Below are 24,922 nucleotides of genomic sequence, written 5' to 3'. Positions count from 1 at the left end.
TTTGCTGTACTGCCTATTGCCTTTGCTGTACTGCCTATTGTGCACATGTATTGCAGAACTGTTTATTTCACAGTGCAGATATTTTATGTTATGAGGCTGAATTGTTTATCATTACAGACAGATTTCAGCCACTGGAGGCCACTCCTTTCCTAACAGCTTGCCAGCAACGTGACGTCAGACTTACCCAAAATTGCAGCCATATTTTACATTTGTAGGATTGCTACAGAAATCATGTGCCAGCCTGGAGTGTGGGTGTGTTCAGAGGAAAGGTAAGTTCTGAAACACAGTCTGGGAAGGAAAAGATCAGTGGGAGAATGCTCTAGAAATAGGCAGCTGAGAGAATCCAGCGAGACATACTGTTAGGTCCTTGATTCCTGTTGTTTTGTACCGTGGACAGAGAAGACAAGTGGGATCAGATCCAACCTGTTTTTCTGTCTGCCTAGGGGGAAAGAGGAAAGTTGATTGCTGCATTGTAAGTGCCATGTGGTTCCTTGTGCTACAGTCAATGTCTATCAGATTACTTTGAGAAAGCACAGTATTATTACATCTCAAGCTACTTGTTCATCCGATGGGGAGTTAGTGTGATGTTATATGTAAAGGTGTCTATTGGATAAAGTGATTGAACAAAGATCATAATTTAAAGAGGAGCTCAAGTCCTTTCTATGTTTATTAAAAGTCAGCAGCTAGAAAAAGTGTGGCTGCTGACTTTCAATAAACACACACTCACCTGTACCACGATCCAGCAATGTGGTCACCCGAGTCATCGCTGCTCTCCCTCTTCTCTCCTTGGTGCCAGTATTTCAATTGTGGGCACACTGGTGTAACAGCTTGCAGCTTCACAGCCATGTGTGCACTGCGCATGCAGGCGTTACGCTGCGTGTCCTGAATAGTCCAGCAGTCATCTGGGACCTGTGATGTGTGTCCCAGATTACTACATGGAGGGAGAAGGAGAGGGGAACTTCTGCTTACACCGCCTAGGTGATCCGAGTGGAAGTGGGGAAGTGGGAGCGGGCACCTGTCAAAACTAGGTACCCGCTCTACCAAAAGAAGATTACATGGCAAAAGTGGTGGGGGGAGAGGGAATACTTAAAGTGGAGCTTCCCATTTTGGGTGGAGCTCCGCTTTAATGCAATTTATTTTAAAGGGATCACACATAATGTGAGGTGTGCAGGGTATAACAGTGGTCAGTATTTGCAGAAGAGGGGGAAGAAGGGTCTGACAGCAGGCAGAATGTGCAACAGAGAATTATAGAGAGTATGACAATAGGCAGAATATGCAGGAGAGGAGTGCAGAGGGCATTATGAAGGACAGTATGTGCAGAGGAAGAGTGTGAAGTGTATGATGGCCGTGGTATGATAGTTTACAACATGCACAGGTGAGGAATATAGGGGTATTATGGCAGGCAATATGTGCAGGAGAGGAGTGCAGAAGGTATGACAATCGACAGTATGTGCAGGAGAGGAGTGCAGAGGGCATTTCAATGGACAGTATGTGCAGGAGAGGAATGCCGAGGGCATTACAATGAACAGTATGTGCAGGAGAGGAGTGCAGAGGACATTACAATGGACAGTATGTGCAGAAGAGCAGTGTGGAGGGTATGATGGCAGTGGTATGATAGCGAACAAAATGCACTGGAGAGGATCAGGGGGTCTAATGGCAGGGAGTGTGTTCAGGAGAGGAGGGGAGAGGGTATGACAGTGCACCCGATATTATAACAGTGTACCCAATATTCGAGACAGAAGCCTTTGACAGCACACACAATATACAGTAATCATAATCTAAAGTGAACAATTCAAATGCCAGAAAAGAAACTAAACCAAAAAGAAGGAGTCAGACCAGTGTAAATAGATGAAGACTAGAGAGAAGGAACAGAGACAATGGCCCAGTGAGGAAGACCAATGAATGTCTGGTCTGCTTCAGAATTGCGGATGGTGGAATTATGCGGCTCACACAATTAGATTGTAGCCCTCTCTGATGACAATACTGGGACAGAAAGAAACTCGCCAACAAAAACAGACTCAAAGTGAGCAGATACTCAAAACTGGAGGTAGACAGCAGACAATAAATCTAAAGTTTGCCAGGATCAACCACACAGAGGCAGAAGCAGCCCAACAGCTTGCATTGGATAGGAAATTTGTAAGGAAAATAAAGACAGACGTGACTCATTTGCATGTGAACAGGAGGTTGTGACAAAAGTAAACAGAGGCCAACATACCCCAAAATACTAAATTCAGGAAATACTAGATAATGAACACTAAATGAAGAAGACAAATATAGAAAATAAACATATTAGAAAAATTAAGGGGATTTGTGATAGCTGGGAGAATGCTTAGACATTTGCACAGCATTTTTTTTTCAAATAAACCCCATTGTTAGTCTTTAGTATTGCCTTTGGTCTCTGCAGTTACAATGTCTTGTTTTACTCTTTGTCATCTTGGTAGAGACAGTGATTTGATCTAACAACTTATGGAGAAATTATCAAAAAATAGCAGGAGAGGTTCACATGCACAGATCCATAGAAAAAAAAAACTATACAAAACCAGGGAGATGCATGTCTGTGGTCCTCCCTAGGTACAGCTTCATCTCCAGCAAAAAGAACAATGAGCAGCACAATCGAGTGTAGCACCCTCTAGTGTGCTAGGAAAGTAAAGTGTTTTTTTTTTTTTTCTCTTTTAGGACATGTCAATTTCCAGGCTTGGCTGGTAGCCAAGCCTGCGTGTGTTTTGTGATCTGGGTTGGGTGGCTCAGAGTAATGCTGGGTGACTCACAGGTGGCATCACTAGGACCTCCTACTTCTTTCTAGAATCCTCTAGTGTTTTCTAGAGAGGCTGGAGGGGAGGTGAAGCCACCTGGGGTGTTCTAGGGAGCCCTGACCAATCCCCAACTTGGATTGGCAGGGGACAAGCCTCATTAAATACCCAGGGTCCCTGGGGAGGAGTTGATCGGGTGGAAGAATGGAGATGGAGTTTTAGGCTGTTGTGGCCTTTGAGGGATCTCTCCAGTCTGGGGGTGGACGGTGACCTTGGGCCTGGGTTCGAGTGCGGACTGGACTCTCTTTGAACCCACAGAGGTGTCCTGGACAGGAGGCGCAAGAGAGGACAGTGAGAAAACACTGCCGGGCAAGTCTCCAGGAGTTCCACCGAGGCAGCTGGGGGGGCTGGTGAGTGAGCAGATCGTTGGGAGGACTGGGAGGCCACCTGAGAGGACTGATGTGGAGCAGTCTGGGATGGGTGAAGACCCAGTCTGGAGGATGGTGCTGTCATGGGCAGTGGAGCGAAGCGGTTGTATTGTCCGCTTGGTCATTTTTACCTACAGATAAGCCTATAATAAGGTTTACCTGTAGGTAAAATTAATATCTCCTAAACCTGTACGGTTTAGGAGATATTCACCTTGCATGCAGCCGCTGACATCAGCGGCGCATGCGCAGTGAAGGTTCAGCGAAGGTTAGGCATATTGTGCTGGAACTTGCCGGAACGGAGGGCTCTCGCACGTATGCACGGGAGTGACATCTTTGGCAACTCATGGCGCCGGAGCCGTAAACCCAGAAGAAACGCCAAGGGAACATGTCAGCTCCCTCAACGGTGACTGGGCGACCCTGTGGGAGCTTTGTTCTAAGGTAAGTATTTCATATTGAGTTAGTATGCAGTGCATACTAGCTCATTATGCCTTTGCCTTACAGGTCTTTTTTTTTGGCCATGCAACCGCTTTAACATAGCAAATTTTCACTTTTGAGTACAGATCTACTAAAACTGTGAAAAAGTTAACCCGATTGGTTTGTATGTATTAGTTCACTTTGCTCATCATTTTGTGCTGCTTTTCGAATGTTGCTGTAATGTTCTGCAAGTTGAAAGTCTCAGATTTCGGAGTAAGGTTATTGAAGCATTGCATTGGAGCACATATTCTTGAGCACTGTGAACAATACCACTCAATAAAAAAAAAAAAAATATGAATCATTTCTTGTGACGTAGTGGAGATAGGCTTCAAGACTTTAAGAATAATCTAGCGTAGGCATCCCTGCCCTTATATATCCAGCAATAAATTTCAGCAAATCTAGTTATAAGACCACGAGGTTACTGTCAATCTGTGAGGAAATGTCATAGGGTTACTTTTTTAATATAACAGATTTATTGCTTTCATAGTTTTTTAAAGCAAAGAGTGAGGTAATGATGATGTTACAATGCATTAAAGCATGTTAAGGCGCCAGGATCTCTTAGGTCAGAAAACCAACGTATCTCTTTGTCATAACTTTTAATTCATTGTTCAATAAAATGACAGTTATATTTTGCTGCTGTTTAATATCAGCTTTTTAAAAATTCATATTGTGTAGTATGAAACCTTTAGATAATAAGGTTCCCTTGATGTGTAGCATAAAACCAAATGTTCCTCTCCTTGCATCTCTGACTCTGTGGGGCCACCTTTGCCAGCTTACTATCCCGGTGAGACATTTAAGCTTTATGGAGTAGAGAAGACACATGCCTGTCTAGGCCGAGTGGGGGCTTTTTGCAGTATCAGCATTTAAATCTCTTATTATTCCTAGACTTAATGACTTGCCTGGCCCCAACTTTGAATTTCTTCCCTACTTGTCTGTCAGAAGTTCTTGGCAGTTTTATTTCCTGTTCTAAAATCCCTAGGCTCTCTTTGTGAAACGGTGACAGCAGCAAATTTAAAGACATTTTTTCTTTACCCTGCTTAGCCATGGCAATTAACAATAACCAAGCAGCAAAGAAAGGCTGAGATGGCAGAATTTGACAGCAAGTGGCTTAAACAGATGCAGTTTTGTCTGTTGTGTTAAGCGGCCGTATTTCCCAGAGTTGATGATTTAAGGGTTCGAGTTATAGAACATGTGATTTGACAAGTATGGATTATGATTGCAATGCTTCCTAAACTCTACATCAAAATGGCAACTTAGAAGCAAAAAAATGGCTTACTACTACTGCACCGATACCCTAGAGCACAGTGTGTACCTTTGTTTAAATGTGTATTGACATGGAAATTTATAGATAGGCAACTCCTATCCTCATATTGATTAGTGGTTCCAAATTAATAATAACTACTGCAGTAGGGAACAGACAAAAAAGATACACACCGCATCTTTCCAAATAACTGTTCTGCTTTATTATGACGCAATGTCAATGAGGGAGGGAAAGAGAAAAAGAGAAATGGGAAAATGGAAGAGGGGAAAAAGGTAAAGACAGGGAGGAGGGAGGAAAGGGGGTGGGTTAGGGGAAAGAGAGCAGAGAAGAAAGGAGTACCAAGAGGGAAGCCTGAGGGGTGACTGACTGGGCTATTGACCCATATTGAGTGCATTAAACTTCTTGAAAAACACACCTGACCAGGGACTCTCACATGTCCGGAAAGGGAAGAACATCATAAAATAACAAAATTCCTCCAGGGCAGTCCCTTAAAGGAAAAACATACTGACTAGTAACCTTAGCCCTCTATGGAGGCCCCAAAACTGAGCAGCCAAACATTTTAGTAGAAATTAACCGTGATGTAGTCCATTGAGAACAATTAAGTCATTGTCTGAAAATACACTTAGCTTCTAAGTAGAGTAAAACCCTAACCCAGATAACAAGAAAAATCCCAAAAACCAGGACTGGTTAGTGAAAATGAGCATGGGCCAAAGGAACAATCCTTTTTCAAACAGGCCATAAGTCCCTGGAGCACTTGGATTGGAATTTTGCCAGACTGTAGTCAGTGGGACTGGAGGTGTAGGCTGTTTGTCAGCCCCTGAGCTACTTCCAGAAGTAAGAGAAGGAGGCCCCTGAGAGATCAGGCCTAAGTCCAGAAGCAGCTTTTCCCCATCTGAGAAGTTGAAGAATGCAACATTTGTGTTCTTGTATGTGAACTTAAGGCCAAGTGGAAATGACCACCAATATTTAATCCTTTCTGGGACAGCACTAGCAGGAGAGGTTTGAGGGACCTCTTCTTCTGGATAGTGGTTGGAGATACACAATAGAGATTACACAATTTTCTTTCCTTCCGCTACAGATGAAAAAATTGAAAGAAAGAAAATAGCTTGATTCCCCCCATTAAAACAGTCAATGTTCTGACATGGATATTTGGTTGTATGCAGAGCACACAGCCAAATCTCCTGTTTCTAATAATAATAACAATTTTGTCTAATGATATAAATGCATGCTACCTTTTGAAAGTATGTCTGCCCTCTCGTTCCCCACAAACAGACACAACACGTCCTTAAGTTCTCAGCTCCAGCATCGCTCTCCCTGCCCCTCAGCCGTGAGAGAGTCCCTTTATTGACATATCAACAGGAAGTCCCAAAACTCGAGGGTTGGGCTTCCAACAGCCAAACACCTCTTACAAAGCTTGTGACCTCACAGGAAATGAACACAGGATGTGAATGACCATATAAGGATTTAACAACACAACAAAATACATACAACCAAATGATGATGACTAGAGTTCCTCATGGATGGGAGATTATCTGCAGGTGTACGTCATGGCACCCCAAATATGTTGATCAGGCATACCGGGAGTGACAAGTGCAAACAACCGCTAAACCGATAATGTCTTTACAGAGCGAACACACCCCCACCAGACGATCGTTCTGTACATTGCACAGGGGCCCTTTGCTGGCGGACATGTCCTCTCTCCGCAAACACCTCTCTCCAAACACCAGGAAGTTTTCCACTACCTAACAGGTCTCAACCAGTGTCAGTCTGCCCCAGTCAGATCTTTAGAGCGGGCTGCGAGAGAACAGACACTGGGAGATTCTTATGACAATACATTAATATAACATTTCCACAACAGTCCCTCCTCTTGTGATATGATCCTGATCTTCTTCTTAGTCCATAAAAAGTAAAACACGGCTTGACATGTAGACTCTGTTGGAGATGACGTGGTGAGCTGTAGTAGTTGCCGGTCGTTGTGGGATCCTCTGTGTCTTGTACGTGGGTCGGGCTTCAGGGCATCTCATCAGGGAAGATGTGGTCATCTGCTTAGGCTCTGGTCACGCGTCCAATCAGACAACAGGAGCACCTCATCATGGCATATAGAATGAATAGAAACAAAAACAACATGAGTATATATACCCCTACTTCCTTCACTATGATCCGGTGCAAAATAAAATAATTAAATCCCCAATGATTCCAAAACCCTTAAAAAGGATTCCAACCTTCACTAGCTATAGCTCTGGCTTTGCCTTGCAGGGATCTAAACCTTATCCATATGGGCCTGAACTTTGTCACTACTATCCCCGATTCAAATATAACAATCTTTACTTATGAATTCTCAGGAACCCCCTGGGACTGTGGGAACTTCCTTGTAGCCTCAACAGTTACATGCAAGCGTTTCATAAGCTCAAGCCCCCACCGTGTACAAGCAATTCCCTTCCAGCTGTCCCTGCCATTCTTACCTTCTCTCACACCATCAGATCCTCATCATCGGCCGCAACATAAGATGCTGGGACAGGTTTCACCAGCACATATGAACCTCTTGCCTTAGGGGAATTACCTTATAAGCTGTAGATCCGCATTAATACCAAACTACAGTTGAAGCACACTTGTGGGCTACCTAGTTATCCTGATCCCAAAGCTGGCAAGATCCAGAGCTATTGTTAAAATTATAATTAATTTTACCCTCTAGAAATGTTTTGTTAAGTTCCTTTCACAGATGTCTGTTTGGATTTTACTAGTCTGTCAAAACTTCTCACACCAATATGAACGTCACATATAGCATGTACCGCCTTCATCGCTGGGGCATTAATACCCGACCATGTGTCCTGTTCTCTTTCTTAGCTAGTTGGGATGCTTTTCATCGTTACCCTTGCTAAAATTTATTAAAACAAAAAAATATAAATAAACTAAGATACTCCTCTACTCTTTGTGGTTGATCCGCTTCTTGCAGTGTCTGGCGTGGTCTCATCCCTCAAGCTTCTTTACAATGACCCAGTCACCTGGTTGGAAAGAATGTAAACTGGTTATTGTATCAGGGTCCAGGATGGACTCGTGAACCCTGTGGTGGACTTTTTGAAATTCATAATACAGTGATTGCACCCACCCCATCAGCTGGGAATGTAGGTGACAGCTAATGAGGAAAGTACAACCCTGTTTTTGGTTGACCTCCAAACAAACCTCATATGACAATAACTCAGACATCGGGACTGTGGTCACTGCATAACCTGTGCGTGGCTTACCATCTGGGGTGTAATACCTGGAACCAGTGACAAAAAGGTTCTTAGCATCTGGGATGGGAGCCTCTTTCACCAGACTGCTGCTTGCTGATCCAAATTCCATCAAAGAAAGACAGTCTTGGCACAAACTTGGTTAGAATTAGAGCGGTTAGTATTGTTGGTTTGAAAATGTTTAATTCTCACCATTCTCATCCCCCCTTTTCTTCCCTCCTCATTACAAGCTGGAGGAAGACATGCAGGGTTTAGAATGGTGCAGAACAAAACAGTGAAATAGCCTATGATACTTTTACCTTCTTATACACCTGTACATACACTTCCAGAAACTCTTTGGACCTGAAAAGATACTTATAAACAACAAAAGTTATTACTCTATCCTTCAAAGAATGGTAAACAATACAACATTCATGTACATTGGTAAATTGTCACTGACATTCCACAAAACCGATAATAACTAAACCCTCTGTAAGTCTTACTTTCACGTTTTTACTTAAAATACAACAGCCGCGACACGCAAGAGGGCTGTCGCGGTAGGTTCAAACATGTTACTACATACAAACATTGAAAAGAGACAAACATTTAGATACAAATGTGGGGGAGATATTTCATAGTTCCCAAAAACGAAAAAAAAATAAAAACGACCAGATGGAATGCTAAAATAAAAATTAAGTACAGCGCTACATTTAGAGTAAAAGTGAAAAGCAGCCAACACACCTATAGACTCAAGGCAGAAAAAAAACAAAAGAAACAAAAGTGTGGCGCTATATATCACATCCACAGCCATGTGTATTACAATAAAGACATATAAAAATAGGTGAATACTACCAAAAAATGTATGACCATAAAATGGATAGTGTCAAATAATTAATCAGTGTTTATCACATATAAAGTAAATACACAATAATACTTAATCATCAGATGTGCCAGTGATTAGTAGAAACCCGTGCTGGTTCCATGAGCCAGACACCAAACATAAAAAACATGAAACTTTAAAAGTCCATAAAAAATGTGTAGAAAAATAGTGAAGAAAACATCAACAGAGTTCAAAGGGGGTGATGATGCATAGCCAGATGGTATTCACAGAATTTTAGTCGCACCAAATCTGGCGAGTGGGCAGAAGGGAGACCACAAGTGTGCATAGATTGTACATCAGTGCCGGGGCCAACACCAGGAGTAGAGGAGGCTTACCGGAAAAAATTGACCTGAAATGGCGTACGCCAGACAAGTCAAAAAAGCATAATAACCACTGGTTCTGGGAAATGCGTCTTGTCAGATGTCATCAACAGATGGTGGAAAGAAAAGGGGGGGTCCGCACGGCTTCCTCTCCCATAGGTAATCCAGCATAAGCCAAATGTGTAGTTTCATATGCCATGCAAGGAGCAAACAAAACTCACATAGCGTAATAACGTTTTAAAACACTAGTTTATTAAAATAATAAAAAACAGACTCACATTTTGGAAGAACGAAACAGAGCTCAAATATCAAATAGCGGCGATCGTTGAGGGGTCCACCCGACATGTTTCAGCTAAGGAGCCGTCATCTGGGGTATGATGACGGCACCTTAGCTGAAACATGTCGGGTGGACCCCTCACGATCGCCGCTATTTGATATTTGAGCTCTGTTTCGTTCTTCCAAAATGTGAGTCTGTTTTTTATTATTTTAATAAACTAGTGTTTTAAAACATTATTACGCTATGTGAGTTTTGTTTGCTCCTTTCAGATGGAATGCTGCCTTCACTCTTTTAGCGATAGAAAAAGAATACAATTTGAAAAGCACGAGAACATCTCAAAATCTTTGCATGGACCAGCCACACAAAGTTCAAAAACAGGCCTGAATATTTTTCCTTGTCAAAAGAAGTTTATTGAGTATACAATGTTATAAAGATACATAAAGTAAGTTTACAAGGATCTATAAAGTAAGCTCATTGTTTTACAGTAGGGTTTATATAGGTAAATATCATGAAATTTCAAATATTAAACATTGGGTTCACGTAAACCTAAATTAAAGATATATATCATTTCCTTAGTTACGTTTGTAGGTATTTAAATGATTTGTACCTACTATACATATTGTTTACAAGTAGAGTGTATATAGGTCAAATAAATTCTGATAATGAGCTTTAATCGTAAGGTGGAAAAAAGGAAAGAGAAAGAAGAAAAAGGGTTGAAAGGTAGAGGTATGGTCCACAAGGTTGTCCCACTCGTCAGTTTATTATTCTTTTTAGTTCTCTTTGAAGCCTTAGAATGGGTGTCTCTGTAAGTCATTTAATCTGTTACCATGGCAACAGGACAGAGTCATTGAAGTTTGACAGGAGCTGTTGTTTTATCCAAGGATGCCAAAGTTTTTCAAATTTTGGAATTTGATTTTGATCGATGGCTACCATCTTAGCATGGGACATTGTATTATTCATTCTGTGAATTGTTTCTGCTAGTACCAATGTAGGAGATTTCCATGCCTTGGCCACTGTTTGTTTTGCAGCCGTTATTAGTTGGATCATAAGTTTGAATTGAGAGAGTGTTAACCATTCCGGTTTTAGATTAAGTAAAGTTAAATATGGATCTGGTTGTATTATTTTTTAAAATATTTTAAATGCAATCACGAAGACTTCCTTCCAGAAGGTTTGGATTACTGGGCACGTCCACCATATGTGTAAATATGTGCCTATTTCTGGGCATCCTCGAAAACAAAGAGCTGAGGTATTAGGTGAATATTTTGCCACTCTAGCGGGTACAAGGTACCAGCGAGTTAGGACTTTATAATTTGTCTCCAGTGCTAAGATGTTGGGTGAAGATGACTTAGATGTGAGCCATATGTTAGACCAGTCCGTGTCTTCTAAAGTTTGTCCCAGGTCCTACTCCCACCTCTGAACGTAAGAGGGTCTATTAAGATTTGCTACTCCATATAATTGATTATAAAGTGATGAAATGGTACCTTTAGCAAATGGATCTTTTGTACAGATTGATTCAAAAATGGATAATTGGGATAATGGTGTATCCCCCTTTAGGAATGGTGTATAGAAATTTTTGATTTGGAGATATCTAAATATCTCAGAGTTTGGTAGATCATATTTTTCTCTAAGCGATGGGAATGAAAGGAATGATTTAGATGCTATGAAGTCATTTAGTGTCTGAATGCCTGATGTTGTCCAAGCTTTAAAAGAATTTGGGTAGATCCATGCCGGATAAAAGGCCGGATTTCTGATAAAAGAAAGGAGAGGATTGTGTGGAGATTGTAACTGATATTTGGTTTTTAGTTTATCCCAGAGAGATAAGAAGTGTTTAGTTATGGGATTATGAATTTTAAAGCGGTCTTTAGGATCAAGCCATAATAAATTTGATATTAATAGAGGGTCATTTTCTGAAGCCTCTATAAATACCCATAATGGGATTTCCTGTTTTGCATGGTATTTGGACAGACTGGCCAAATGTGCTGCTCTGTAGTAGTTAGTAAAATTAGGGTATCCCAGGCCTCCTTTATTTTTGGGAAGATGTAGTGTGTGTATAGGTATACGTGGTTTAGAAGAGCCCCATATAAACGAAGTTGCTCTTTTTTGTACTATTCTCAAAAAATAGGAAGGAATTGGAATAGGGAGGACTCTGAATAGATAAAGCAATTTGGGTAGAATAGTCATTTTGATTGCATTAATCTTCCCTATCCAGGATAAAGGAAGTTGAGACCATTGTTTTATTAGATTTGTGATCTGTCTTAATACAGGAGGATAATTGGTTGAGAATAAGTCAGAATGAGATGCTGTTAAATGAATTCCAAGATATGGGATTGATTTTTCTGCCCATGTGAATGGGAGTGCAGCCCTAGCCGGGATCAATTCCATGTTTGTGAGTGAAATATTAAGCACTAGGCATTTTTTAGGATTAATCATAAGGCCGGATAGGGCTGCAAATCCATCAAGAGCTGGTATTAAGTTAGGACCAGAGACCTGTGGTGATGATAGAAAAAGTAATATATCGTCTGCAAATATACATAATTTGTGTGTAATACCTCCTACTTCAATGCCAGTTATAGTTTGGTTTGTTATGATGTATTGGGCCATGGGTTCGAGTATAAGGGCAAATAATAAGGGAGATAATGGGCAACCCTGTCGGGTACCTCTTTCGATATTAAAGGCTTCAGATTTGTATCCAGCATATTTTATATAGGCTTTGGGTTTATTATATAATGCTTTGATCCATGTTAAAAAGTGGGGTCCAAAACCCCATTTTTGTAATGAATATTGCATATATTGCCAGGATACTGTGTCAAATGCCCTCTTAATATCGAGAGATAGAAAACATAAAGGGATTTTCCGTTTTTTAGCAATATGTGCCAATAACACTGCCCTGCGTATATTATCGCCTGCCTGTCTATTTGGCATGAAGCCTACTTGATCTCTATGTATTAATTTTCCTATAATGCTATTGAGGCGTTTTGCTATTATTTTTGCTAATAATTTAATATCGAGGTTTAACAGAGAGATAGGCCGATAATTCACACAGGAAGTATCATCAGAAAGGGGTTTTGGGATCATACAAACAATTGCCATTAGTGTTTCCTGCCGAAAAGAATGTCCAACTAGAAGTTTGTTAAAAGTTTCAGTGAGAATGGGAGAGAGTATTTCTGAGAATGTTTTATAGTATAAAGCCGAGTAGCCGTCTGGGCCTGGTCTTTTGTTAAGTTTTAGGTCTTTTATGGCGTTAGCAACTTCATCTATAGTTATAGGCTCATCCAAACTGCTTTTTTGATTCTGAGATAACTCAGGTAAGGTTATTTTTGAGAAGAAGAATTCAGCCTCTGTAGGATTAAATTCATTGTTTGTCTTGTATAAAGTTGCGAGATGTGAGTGAAATTTATGGACTATTTTAACTGGATTACAAGTGTAAACATTTTTTGATAATTTCAAACGTATTGGTTTGAAAGATTTGTTAGTTGAATTTAATGCCCGAGCCAAATATGTACCTGGTTTGTTTGTATTCATGTAGAAATTGTGTTTGGAGCGTTTGAGAGATTTATCAATTGACTCAATGAGAAATAGATCGTATTCCAATCTAGATTTTTCCAGATGAGATTTTGTACTCTGGGATGGATTATGTTGAAATGATATGTAGGCTGCATTAAAATTGAGTTCTAGTTTTTTTGCTAGATTTTTGCGTTCCCGTTTAAATAGTGCCATTTGTCTTTGTATTGTACCACGCAAGACAGGCTTATGAGCTTCCCACAGTGTTATTGGGGAGATGTCTGTTGTATTATTAATTGATATGTATTCCTTTAAAGCTTGTTCAATGGCCATCTGATGTAGTGGGTGTTTGAGCATTATGTCCGGTAAGTACCACGTTGGGTCATGCGCTTTTGGTATGGCTGAGGCTATAGTAGTGTATACTGCATTATGGTCAGACCACGGAATCGGAATTATATCTGATGCAATAATTTCTGGTATCATTCCTATTGTTAGAAAAATATGATCTATTCTGGTGAAGGTTTGATGAGGGTGCGAGAAATAAGTGAATTTCTTTTTCATTGGGTTACTTTCTCTCCATGAATCTACCAGATTGTATTTGGAAAGAAGTTGAGAAAAAGGTAATCTAGAGGTTATTTTGGATGGTGTAAAAGGTGATTTATCTAGAAATGGGAGGAGGACCTGGTTCGAATCCCCACACATTATCACTGTTCCTATTTTGTGTGTATTAATCACTTGTAATATATGTGAGAGGAATGGTGTAGGTTGTTTGTTAGGAGCGTAGTAGGAAATCACCGTGATTGCTGTATCCATTATATAACCCATGAGTATCAGGTATCTACCTTCTGGGTCTTTAATTTCTGATGATAAGGTGAATGGTGTGGATCGGTGAAATGCAATTAGAGTTCCCCTTTGCTTGGTACAGGCAGAAGCCGTGTAAATTTGTTGATAAAAAGGAGAAATATATTTTGGAGTAGAATCTTTGGTGAAGTGTGTTTCTTGGAGGCATACTATGTGAGCCTTCTTGTTATGGAAAGTACGGAAGGCTTTGGTCCTTTTTTGAGGGACATTTATTCCCTGAACATTCAGGGAAAGTATATTCAGTGGTGCCATGGCAATAGATCAGATAGTTTTGACTTACTTTTTGTTATGCAGAGCTGACTGCGCAGATCAACCTGTGTGGACTGAAGAGATGAATAGATAGAAAAGAAACCAGTGAATTCTGGAGTAAAGAGTAAACAAAAAACATATGAGATTAGATGATACATTGTATAAATTATTTTTTGCAAGTAATCACAATTTACCCGTGAAAGAGAATAAATATCTCTCTCAGGGGAATAAGTGCCTTCGTCACACTCCCACATAATATGGTTGGGAGAATGAGGAGGGCTAATGGGGGTACACGGATCTTCCGCTTACAGGAGAGAAGTGCTTTGTCAAAAGACATCAAAATGATGTTTCATTAATTCGAGTGCAGAATATAGTTTTTGTTGAAATTATTTATTCCAGGGTGGTTGTATATGGTTAGTCTTGCCCTAGGCTAAATAATTCAGTTAGAAAGGTACTGTTAATAACTTTGGTATTGATGAAGATAGTTTGAATTATTTTGGGATTTTAACCCTTTTAGAGTAAACAATTACATATTTTATTCATATGTAACTGTTTAGATATGTTAACTCATAAAATTGAGGTTGTATTGCTTCAGATTAGAATAAACAAAAACATAATTCTAGGAACTAGTTAGGTAATAATATATTTGTTTTAAGAAAAGAAAGAAAAAGCTTCCATTACTTCTGGATTATTGAACATATTTGTCCTAAAAAGTAATAAATCTATTGTTATTACCTGATAATATATAACTGAACAAGAATTTCCTTATTTCACTTATATATTCTAAGGCTATATGAATCAGAAGTAATAAGAAATATAACTGGAATGTAACATGATCCCACACAGTGTGTGACTATCAGAATGCAGTTACATTCAGTTATAAATACAGGTTTTTTATAGAGAACCATCTCTTAGTATAATAAATGAAGAGATATCAGGAATTAGGATGTCAGTCCATTGAATCTTCTTGGTCCATGGATGATGTGGCATAACGGCCTCTTTTGTGAGAATGATGATTCCCATTTTGTTCTGAAATTTTCTGGGTGCTGCCTGAAGGTGAAGATGATGCCATTCTTCTGCGTGTGGGAGTGTTGCTGCTTGTGGGTTCTGTCAGATTTAATTTTAAAAGGGTTTGTTGTAGTTCATCTGCTGATCTGCTTCTGTAAATTGTACCTTGGTAGTTAAATCTGACTGAAAAGGGGAAGCCCCATTGATACATAATGTTGTGGCGTTGCAGTTCCATTAGTTGGGGTTTCATGGATCGTCTTTTAGTAATAGTAAGTTGGGATAGGTCAGCAAAAATTTGATAATTGTGTCCTTGAAAATTAAGTTCCTTTTTTTCTCTTGCAGCAATTAGTATTTGTTCTTTCGTTCTGTAATAATGAAATTTTGTGATTATATCACGTGGGGGTCCATCTTTCTTTTTGGCTGTGAGGGCTCTGTGTACTCTGTCCAGTTCTAAACGTTCAATAGGGATATCTGGCTTTAGTTCTTGTAATAGAGCAGTAATAGTAGATTGCAGGTCTGTCACAGTTTCAGGTATTCCCCTTATGCGCAAGTTTGAACGTCTGGCTCTATTTTCGTAATCTTCGAGCTTAGTTTGAAGTATTAAATTCTCTTTTTTTAATTGTTCCAATTCTGTTATATTTTCTTGGGTTGTAATTTCAATTTCATCTATTTTTATTTCTAAGGCTGCGGTGCGGTTTCCCAGCTCTCTTATTTCTTTGGTTAGGCTTTTTGTTATTTGGTCTGAGGTTTGTTTTAAAGCCTTATGAAGCATCTTTTTAAATTGTAATAATATTACTGGGGATACTGAGGAGGCTTGTGGAGAAGTTTGTGAGAGGATTTGTTCTGTATCTGACTCAAATGGAGAGTCTTGCTGTGACATTTTCTGTCTGTGAGAGCGCTCTGATGCTGTATCTTGTGAGGTGACTGGAGCTGCTTCAGCTGCAGTAAGTGCCTGTGAGCTCTTTGTGAGGTGATTTTTATTTCTGCCACGGCTTCCTCCCAGTACCATATTTCCTGCCCAAACTTTCACAGTTTGTTCCCTGGGGCAAAAAGGTTCAAATGGATACCTTTTGAGCCTGCAGGCTCCGCTTTGTCCTTCTCTTCTCTCCTCAGCGGTGTGGAGCTCTAACAATGCATGTCTGCTCCGCTAGGCTCCGCCTCCTGCCTCCTAGGCCTGAATATTTTTAATCACACAAATGTGTACTATGCTTCCATCAACTCACTCACCATTACAGATTTCTGAAGCCACAGCTGAACTACTTTCAAGGTATTTTTATTCTGGGGTCTCGTACCTCCAGACATCAAAAGTACCTTCCAAAGGAATACACCTTACTGTACCATCTGACCATATCTGCCAATCTTTAAGGGGTCTCATGTCCGGAGCCCCAAACCCAGATCTCATGTGAGGTGCAGCTGTCTGACTGATGTGGAGCCTCATTTTTTCCTCCAACGCATGGGCGGCACATTACCCATGATGATTCAAATCGCTTTTTTGGCGAACTCTGCATCCAGAGAACCCTGTGCTTTATTTTCGGAGCAATTGTGGTTCCGGCCTTAATCACCATAACCGACCCCCGCATTCCGATTATTATACACGGCCTGAGCGGGGCTGTTAGCGTACTACTCCTCACATTTACATGCTCTACAACCGGTTATCGGCAACCCTATAAATGTGTTTGTCAGACAAACTACAAAGCACCATGAAATCCTCCACTATTCAAAACAATATTATGGCTTCTATCTGTACCTAGATATTACAACAATAACTTGGATGCCTCCTGTGTGCTCTCTACCCAAAACTGTATTACAGTACAAACCTTAATTTAATTTAAAAAGAAAAATGATTTTGTCCTTCCAAACACAAGTCAAAAGACCCCAAGCCCCTCCCACCAACTTCCTGTTGCGCACCTGAGTAGGAAGAGGGAGGGGAGGGGAAGCCTTGAATAGCTTCATATTTTGTCTATCAAGACATTAGAAAAATCTATGGCTAACATCAACAAATAAAAACTTTTGTCCAGGAGTAGGTGCAATAAGCCCCCATTGCAAATGGGAGGGAATCCCCCTTGACTCACTTATCCCCTGGGAAGTCAAACCACAAGTAGGGATGAGCTTTGAGTTCGAGTCGAACTCATGTTCGACTCGAACATCGGCTGTTCGCAAGTTCGCTGAACAGCGAACAATTTGGGGTGTTCGCGGCAAATTCGAATGCCGCGGAACACCCTTTAAAAGTCTATGGGAGAAATCAAAAGTGCTCATTTTAAAGGCTTATATTCATGGTATTGTCATAAAAAGTGTTTGGGGACCTGGGTCCTGCCCCAAGGGACATGGATCAATGCAAAAAAATTTTTTAAAAACGGCAGTTTTTTCGGGAGCAGTGATTTTAATATTGCTTAAAGTGAAACAATAAAAGTATAATATCCTTTAAATTTCATACCTGGGGGGTGTCTATAGTATGCCTGTAAAGGGGCGCATGTTTCCCGTGTTTAGAACAGTCTGACAGCAAAATGACATTTCAAAGGAAAAAAAGTAATTTAACCACTTCAGCCCCGGAAGGTTTTACCCCCTTCCTGACCAGAGCACTTTTTACAATTCGGCACTGCGTCGCTTTAACTGCTAATTACGCGGTCATGCAATGCTGTACCCAAACAAAATTTGCGTCCTTTTCTTCCCACAAATAGAGCTTTCTTTTGATGGTATTTGATCACCTCTGCCTTTTTTATTTTTTGCGCTATAAATGGAAAAAGACCGAAAATTTTGAAAAAAAATGATATTTTCTTATTTTGTTATAAAAAAAATCCAATAAACTCAATTTTAGTCATACATTTAGGCCAAAATGTATTCGGCCACAAGTCTTTGGTAAAAAAAATGTCAATAAGCGTATATTTATTGGTTTGCGCAAAAGTTATAGCGTCTACAAACTAGGGTACATTTTCTGGAATTTACACAGCTTTTATTTTATGACTGCCTATGTCATTTCATGAGGTGCTAAAATGGCAGGGCAGTACAAAACCCCCCCAATTTTGGAAAGTAGACACCCCAAGGAAATTGCTGAGAGGCATGTTGAGCCCATTGAATATTTATTTTTTTTGTCCCAAGTGATTGAATAATGACAAAAAAAAAAAAAAATTACAAAAAGTTGTCACTAAATGATATATTGCTCACACAGGCCATGCGCATATGTGGAATTGCACCCCAAAATACATTTAGCTGCTTCTCCTGAGTACGGGGATACCACATGTGTGGGACTTTTTGGGAGCCTAGCCGCGTACGGGGCCCCGAAAACCAAGCACCGCCTTCAGGATTTCAAAGGGCATACATTTTTGATTTCACTCCTCACTACCTATCACAGTTTTGAAGGCCATAAAATGCCAAGATGGCACAAAACCCCCCCAAATGACCCCATTTTGGAAAGTAGACACCCCAAGCTATTTGCTGAGAGGCATGTTAAGTCCATGGAATATTTTACTTTTTGACACAAATTGCGGGAATGTGACAATTTTTTTTTTTTTTGCACAAAGTTGTCACTAAATGATATATTGCTCACACAGGCCATGGGCATATGTGGAATTGCACCCCAAAATACATTCTGCTGATTCTCCTGAGTACGGGGATACCACATGTGTGGGACTTTTTGGGAGCCTAGCCGCGTACGGGGCCCCGAAAACCCAGCACCGCCTTCAGGATTTCTAAGGGCGTAAAGTTGTGATTTCACTCCTCACTACCTATCACATTTTTGAAGGCCATAAAATGCCCAGATGGCACAAACCCCCCCCAAATGACCCCATTTTGGAAAGTAGACACCCCAAGCTATTTGCTGAGAGGCATGTTGAGTCCATGGAATATTTTATATTTTGACACAAGTTGCGGGAAAGTGACAATTTTTTTTTTTTTTTTGCACAAAGTTGTCACAAAATGATATATTGCTCAAACATGCCATGGGCATATGTGGAATTACACCCCAAAATACATTCTGCTGCTTCTCCTGAGTACGGGGATACCACATGTGTGGGACTTTTTGGGAGCCTAGCCACGTACGGAGCCCCGAAAACCAAGCACCGCCTTCAGGATTTCTAAGGGCATACATTTTTTATTTCATTCCTCACTACCTATCACAGTTTTGAAGGCCATAAAATGCCAAGATGGCACAAAACTCCCCCAAATGACCCCATTTTGGAAAGTAGACACCCCAAGCTATTTGCTGAGAGGCATGTTGAGTCCATGGAATATTGTATTTTTTGACACAAGTTGCGGGAAAGTGACAATTTTTTTTTTTTGCACAAAGTTGTCACTAAATGATATATTGCTCAAACATGCCATGGGCATATGTGGAATTACACCCCAAAATATATTCTGCTGCTTCTCCTGAGTACGGGGATACCACATGAGTGGCACTTTTTGGGTGCCTAGCTTCATACGGGGCCCCAAAATCCAATCACCGCCTTCAGGATTTCTAAGAGCGTTAATTTTTGATTTCACTCCTCACTACCCATCACAGTTTTGAAGGCCATAAAATGCCAAGATAGCACAAAACCCCCCAAAATGACCCCATTTTGGAAAGTAGACACCCCAAGCTATTTGCTGAGAGGCATGGTGAGTATTTTGCAGCTCTCATTTGTTTTTGAAAATGAAGAAAGACAAGAAAAACATTTTTTTTTTTCTTTTTTCAATTTTCAAAAGTTTGTGACAAAAAGTGAGGTCTGCAAAATACTCACTATACCTCTCAGCAAATAGCTTGGGGTGTCTATTTTCCAAAATGGGGTCATTTGGGGGGGGTTTGTGCCATCTGGGCATTCCATGGCCTCCGAAACTGTGATAGGCAGTGAAGAGTGAAATCAAAAATTTACGCCCTTAGAAAGCCTGAAGGCGGTGCTTGGTTTTCGGGGTCCCGTACGCAGCTAGGCTCCCAAAAAGTCTCACACATGTGGTATCCCCGTACTCAGGAGAAGCAACAGAATGCATTTTGGGGTGTAATTTCACATATTCCCATTGCATGTTTGAGCAATATATCATTTAGTGACAACTTTGTGCAAAAAAAAAAAAAAAAATTGTCTTTTTCCCGCAACTTGTGTCACAATATAAAATATTCCATGGACTCAACATGCCTCTCAGCAAATAGCTTGCGGTGTCTACTTTCCAAAATGGGGTCATTTGGGGGGGTTTTGAACTGTCCTGGCATTTTATGCACAACATTTAGAAGCTTATGTCACACATCACCCACTCTTCTAACCACTTGAAGACAAAGCCCTTTCTGACACTTTTTGTTTACATGAAAAAATTATTTTTTTTTGCAAGAAAATTACTTTGAACCCCCAAACATTATATATTTTTTTAAAGCAAATGCCCTACAGATTAAAATGGTGGGTGTTTCATTTTTTTTTTTCACACAGTATTTGCGCAGCGATTTTTCAAACGCATTTTTTGGGGAAAAAACACACTTTTTAAAATTTTAATGCACTAAAACACACTATATTGCCCAAATGTTTGATGAAATAAAAAAGATGATCTTAGGCCGAGTACATGGTTACCAAACATGACATGCTTTAAAATTGCGCACAAACGTGCAGTGGCAACAAACTAAATACATTTTTAAAAGCCTTTAAAAGCCTTTACAGGTTAACACTTTAGATTTACAGAGGAGGTCTACTGCTAAAATTACTGCCCTTGATCTGACCTTCGCGGTGATACCTCACATGCATGGAGCAATTGCTGTTTACATTTGACGCCAGACCGACGCTTGCGTTCGCCTTTGCGCGAGAGCAGGGGGGGGACAGGGGTGCTTTTTTTTTTTTTTTTTTTTTTTGTTCTTTATTAATTTTTTGATTTTTTATCTTATTTTTAAACTGTTCCTTTCATTTTTATTTTTTTTTTTATCATTCTTATTGTTATCTCAGGGAATGTAAATATCCCCTATGATAGCAATAGGTAGTGACAGGTACTCTTTTTTGAAAAAATTGGGGTCTATTAGACCCTAGATCTCTCCTCTGCCCTCAAAGCATCTGACCACACCAAGATTGGTGTGATAAAATGCTTTCCCAATTTCCCAATGGCGCTGTTTACATCCGGCGAAATCTAAGTCATGAAATGCTCGTAGCTTCCGGTTTCTTAGGCCATAGAGATGATTGGAGCCATTCTGGTCTCTGATCAGCTCTATGGTCAGCTGGCCGAATCACCGGCTGCATTCTCAGGTTCCCTGTTGGGCCAGGATAAATATAGACTTCTCCGGAATTAGTGTGACAAAGTTGCCATCATCCCTAAACAGTATGCAATGGGAACCTCATTTAAATGGGATTTTTAAGGCAACAAACAAAGAGAAAAATTTTTTTTTAAAAAAAGTTAGATAAGTTTTATTTATACAAAAAATTGTTAAAAAGTAATTAAATATATGAAGATATACATTTACAAATACAAAACAATACAAAATGATACACTTCAGAAGTGGCAAAGAATTATATGATCCAACGCGTTTCAAAATGATTAAATTTCTTCTTCAGGGATAAATTTTGCCATTATCTGAAAGGCACAAAAGTAACATAAATATACATACATATCTATTTTTGAACAACCAGCAAAAAATATGTGTAAAAAGGCTTACAGTAATCATGATTGACCCAGCGAATCTCTCAGCATGATACTCCAAAAACCCCCATCCAGCCAGAAAACGGTCTTATATCGTGCAAAAGAGCCCTCTGATATTGAGATCCAATGAGAGATGCCAAATGTCCCAAGCAAAAAGAAAATGCTTAGGGAAAGGGGAATGTGAAGTCTGAAAATATACATGTATATAATTATGATCATCATCTGTGAAAGAAAAAAAAAAAAAAAAAAAAAAACACCCAAACTAACCTTGCAACAGACCTGTAGGCTTGTATGCCTTCAAAAAATTCAGTATACAATGAAGAGGGGAAATTCCCTTTCCTAAAAACAAGAGGAGGAGGAATGGAATGAAGAAATGCAAAAATGGATAAGGAACACATAAATGAAAAAAATATGAAACGAAAAAAGCGAAAAAAACACAACTGTCCATTGTGTCCTGGTATTATTAGTGAGCTTGATCCAAAAAAGGAACTAAGTCTAATATATGAGGGAATATCAATTTAGCTGAATAAGAAATGTTTTTTCATTCTCCAGATACTATCCACAGATAGAGAAAAGGGGTCTGGAGAGGAGGTAGCAAAGAATAATTATCCCCAAATATTGTCCACAGGTAGGGACAGGGGTCTACAGAGGAGGTGACAAAAAATAAATGAAAAATAAAGAATGAAATATAAATGATAAATAATCCATTGATGGAAATAGTAGTTTCAAGCTTACCATAATTTCAACAGCAAGACTCCTACAGATGAGCATACGTGATTTATCAGGGGTCCAGGGGGAGAAAAGGATCCATCCCGAGCCCAAACACAAACCCACAATTACCCACTCTCAGCAGCAAATAGCAGAGAAATAACGCTGGCAGCTCGAGGGCTCCCGGCGTTCTCCTTATAAGTCCCTGCATGTGAATGGTTTAACGAGCGCGAGGTGATGACGTCACTCCGCAAAAACGTAGGCGACGTCACCTCCGCCGCTCACAATACAAGTCATAGAAGCGCCTGTGTATCCGGACGTGAAGGGAGACAGGTCGGCTTCCCGCTCCGCCCACCCCCAACGTCAAAAACCGGAAGAACACAGGAGAGAGACATACATTGCTGACACTAATTGAAACGCCCGTACATCAGGGCGCAGGGAAAGACAGGCCGGTGCTCCGCTCGGCCCCCCCCCCACACACTCGCCCAAAACAGGAGGGCCTGTCCAAAGACAGTGCCCACTCCTGTGGATTGAAAAATTATACTTAAAATAAAAAATTAAAAAATGTAATAAAGTGTACAGCAGGGTCTCTGAAAAATTAAATATAACAAATAAGTCAAAAGATGTCATAAAAGACTGGATATGTGAAAAAATGTATCACACATCCAGTATTTAAGCAGGGACTTTTTTAGAGGAAGCATATCCAACAAGGATAAATCCTCAAAAGGAGAACAAAAGCCCCCGACACAGGAAAATCCATAAAATGCCAGAGGATGGCGTCCAATAGACGTCCCAAATGGCAATGGAAAAAACAGGGGCCCCCAAACTTGAGTTCGGGTGCCCCCCCCTGTGCCGGGTGCTCGATATGACCACAGATCCGAGTGGGGGCAATCGGAGGACCACCCAGGAAACAATCTAATCATGAAAACTGAAGCAAGCAAATACATATACATAAATGAGTCAATAAACAAATCATGAAAAAGGATGAAAAAATGAAAAAAAAAAAAAAAAAAAAAAAATATATATATATCATGGACGGGACTGGGGGAACACAAGGTTCTCCCAGCCTGCCCACGAAACATCAATAAACTCAACACAAAATTTCATAAATCATTTATAGATAGAAATATACCCCAATAGACATTATCATTCCATATGCTGATCCATGGGCTATATGTGATGTGAATAAATAGGAAGGTGAAAGGGGAAACATAAGGAGGGAGGAAAAAGAAAGAAAAAGGAAAAAGAAAAAAGAAAAAAGGTTTGAACCATAAAGATCAATCAAGGGCAGAGGAGATTGTATTCAGTCCGTTTTGCCAGAACTGAAACCTTCCAAGAACGGTCTAAAACTTTCTGCCTCATTAAGGCCTGGCGGGGTGGTGGCATTCAGATGTCTTATCCAACGCATTTCGCGTTGTAGAAGGATTTTATTCCAGTCACCACCTCGCAAAGGGACATGGACACGGTCTACCACCGTGAAATTCACAGATGGCTTCCTGTATCCATGTCCCTTGGCTACGTGTCTGCCCAGGGGGAGGTATAAGTTGCCAATCTGCATACTTAGCATGTGTTTGCTCACGCGTTGTCTGAATTCTTGGCGAGTTTTGCCAATGTAAAAGGCCCCACACTGGCATTGTACCAAGTACACTACCCCTTGGGTTTGGCAGTTGGCAAAATGCTTTAATTGAAAACGTTCCCCATTGGGTAGTAGAAATACAGTCCTCTTCCCAATAACATTGCAAAAGGAACAGTTACCACAAGGGAAAGTCCCCCATGTTTTGCAAGGGTCCCCTCTTTTGTTCCCCTTGTATTCACTTTGGGTGAGTAAATCTGCTAGAGAACCTGCCTTCCGGAAGGTAATTTGAGGTTTGGGGGTTAGCAAATTTCCCAAAACAGGGTCGTCGGTCAAGATTGACCAGTATTTTGTAAGGATTCTTCTTATAGAGCTATGCTCGTTAGAGTAACGTAAGATGATCCTTGTTGTGTCATCAGATTTACGAGTTTTGGACCCAAAAATTAAAGTGTGCCTGTCTTGGTTTTTGACACGGTTAAAGGCTTTTTTCAAAGAGGATTTGGTGTAACCCCTTATGAGTAATCTTTTACTGAGTTTGTCTGCTTCACATTGGAAAGTTTCCATCGTGGTACAGTTGCGTTTTAGTCTTAAAAATTGACTAAAAGGTATGGATTTCTTTAAAGGTTCCGGGTGGAAACTGTCAGCATGTAAGAGGGTATTGCCGGCAGTCTCCTTCCGGTATAGTTTGCTAGCAACCTGGCCATTTTTGTCCTTGTAAATGGTTATGTCCAAGAAGTTGATCTGTTGATGATCATAGGACATAGTGAAGAAAAGATTCATGGTATTGTGATTCATTGCTTTGAGACAGCTTTTTAAAGCCTCTTCTGGGCCATTCCATATTAAGAAT

At 40.2% G+C, this 24,922-nt stretch overlaps 1 long non-coding RNA gene across 2 annotated transcripts in view; it reads left to right on the top strand.

Moving 5' to 3' along the window:
• Positions 1-201: 201 nt before the first annotated feature.
• The window catches only part of LOC141134594 (uncharacterized), a 130,068-nt gene continuing 105,347 nt past the window's right edge, over positions 202-24,922 (top strand). For both annotated transcript variants that reach the window (XR_012243226.1, XR_012243225.1), the window contains exon 1: positions 202-269. This is a non-coding gene — a long non-coding RNA (uncharacterized lncRNA). The remainder of the gene's footprint in view (positions 270-24,922) is intronic.

The sequence above is a fragment of the Aquarana catesbeiana genome, linkage group LG03, assembly GCF_042186555.1.
Source record: "Aquarana catesbeiana isolate 2022-GZ linkage group LG03, ASM4218655v1, whole genome shotgun sequence".
Classification (NCBI taxonomy): domain Eukaryota; kingdom Metazoa; phylum Chordata; class Amphibia; order Anura; family Ranidae; genus Aquarana; species Aquarana catesbeiana.
Note: the sequence above shows the minus strand (reverse complement) of the source record. Positions and strands in the feature narration are given on the sequence as shown.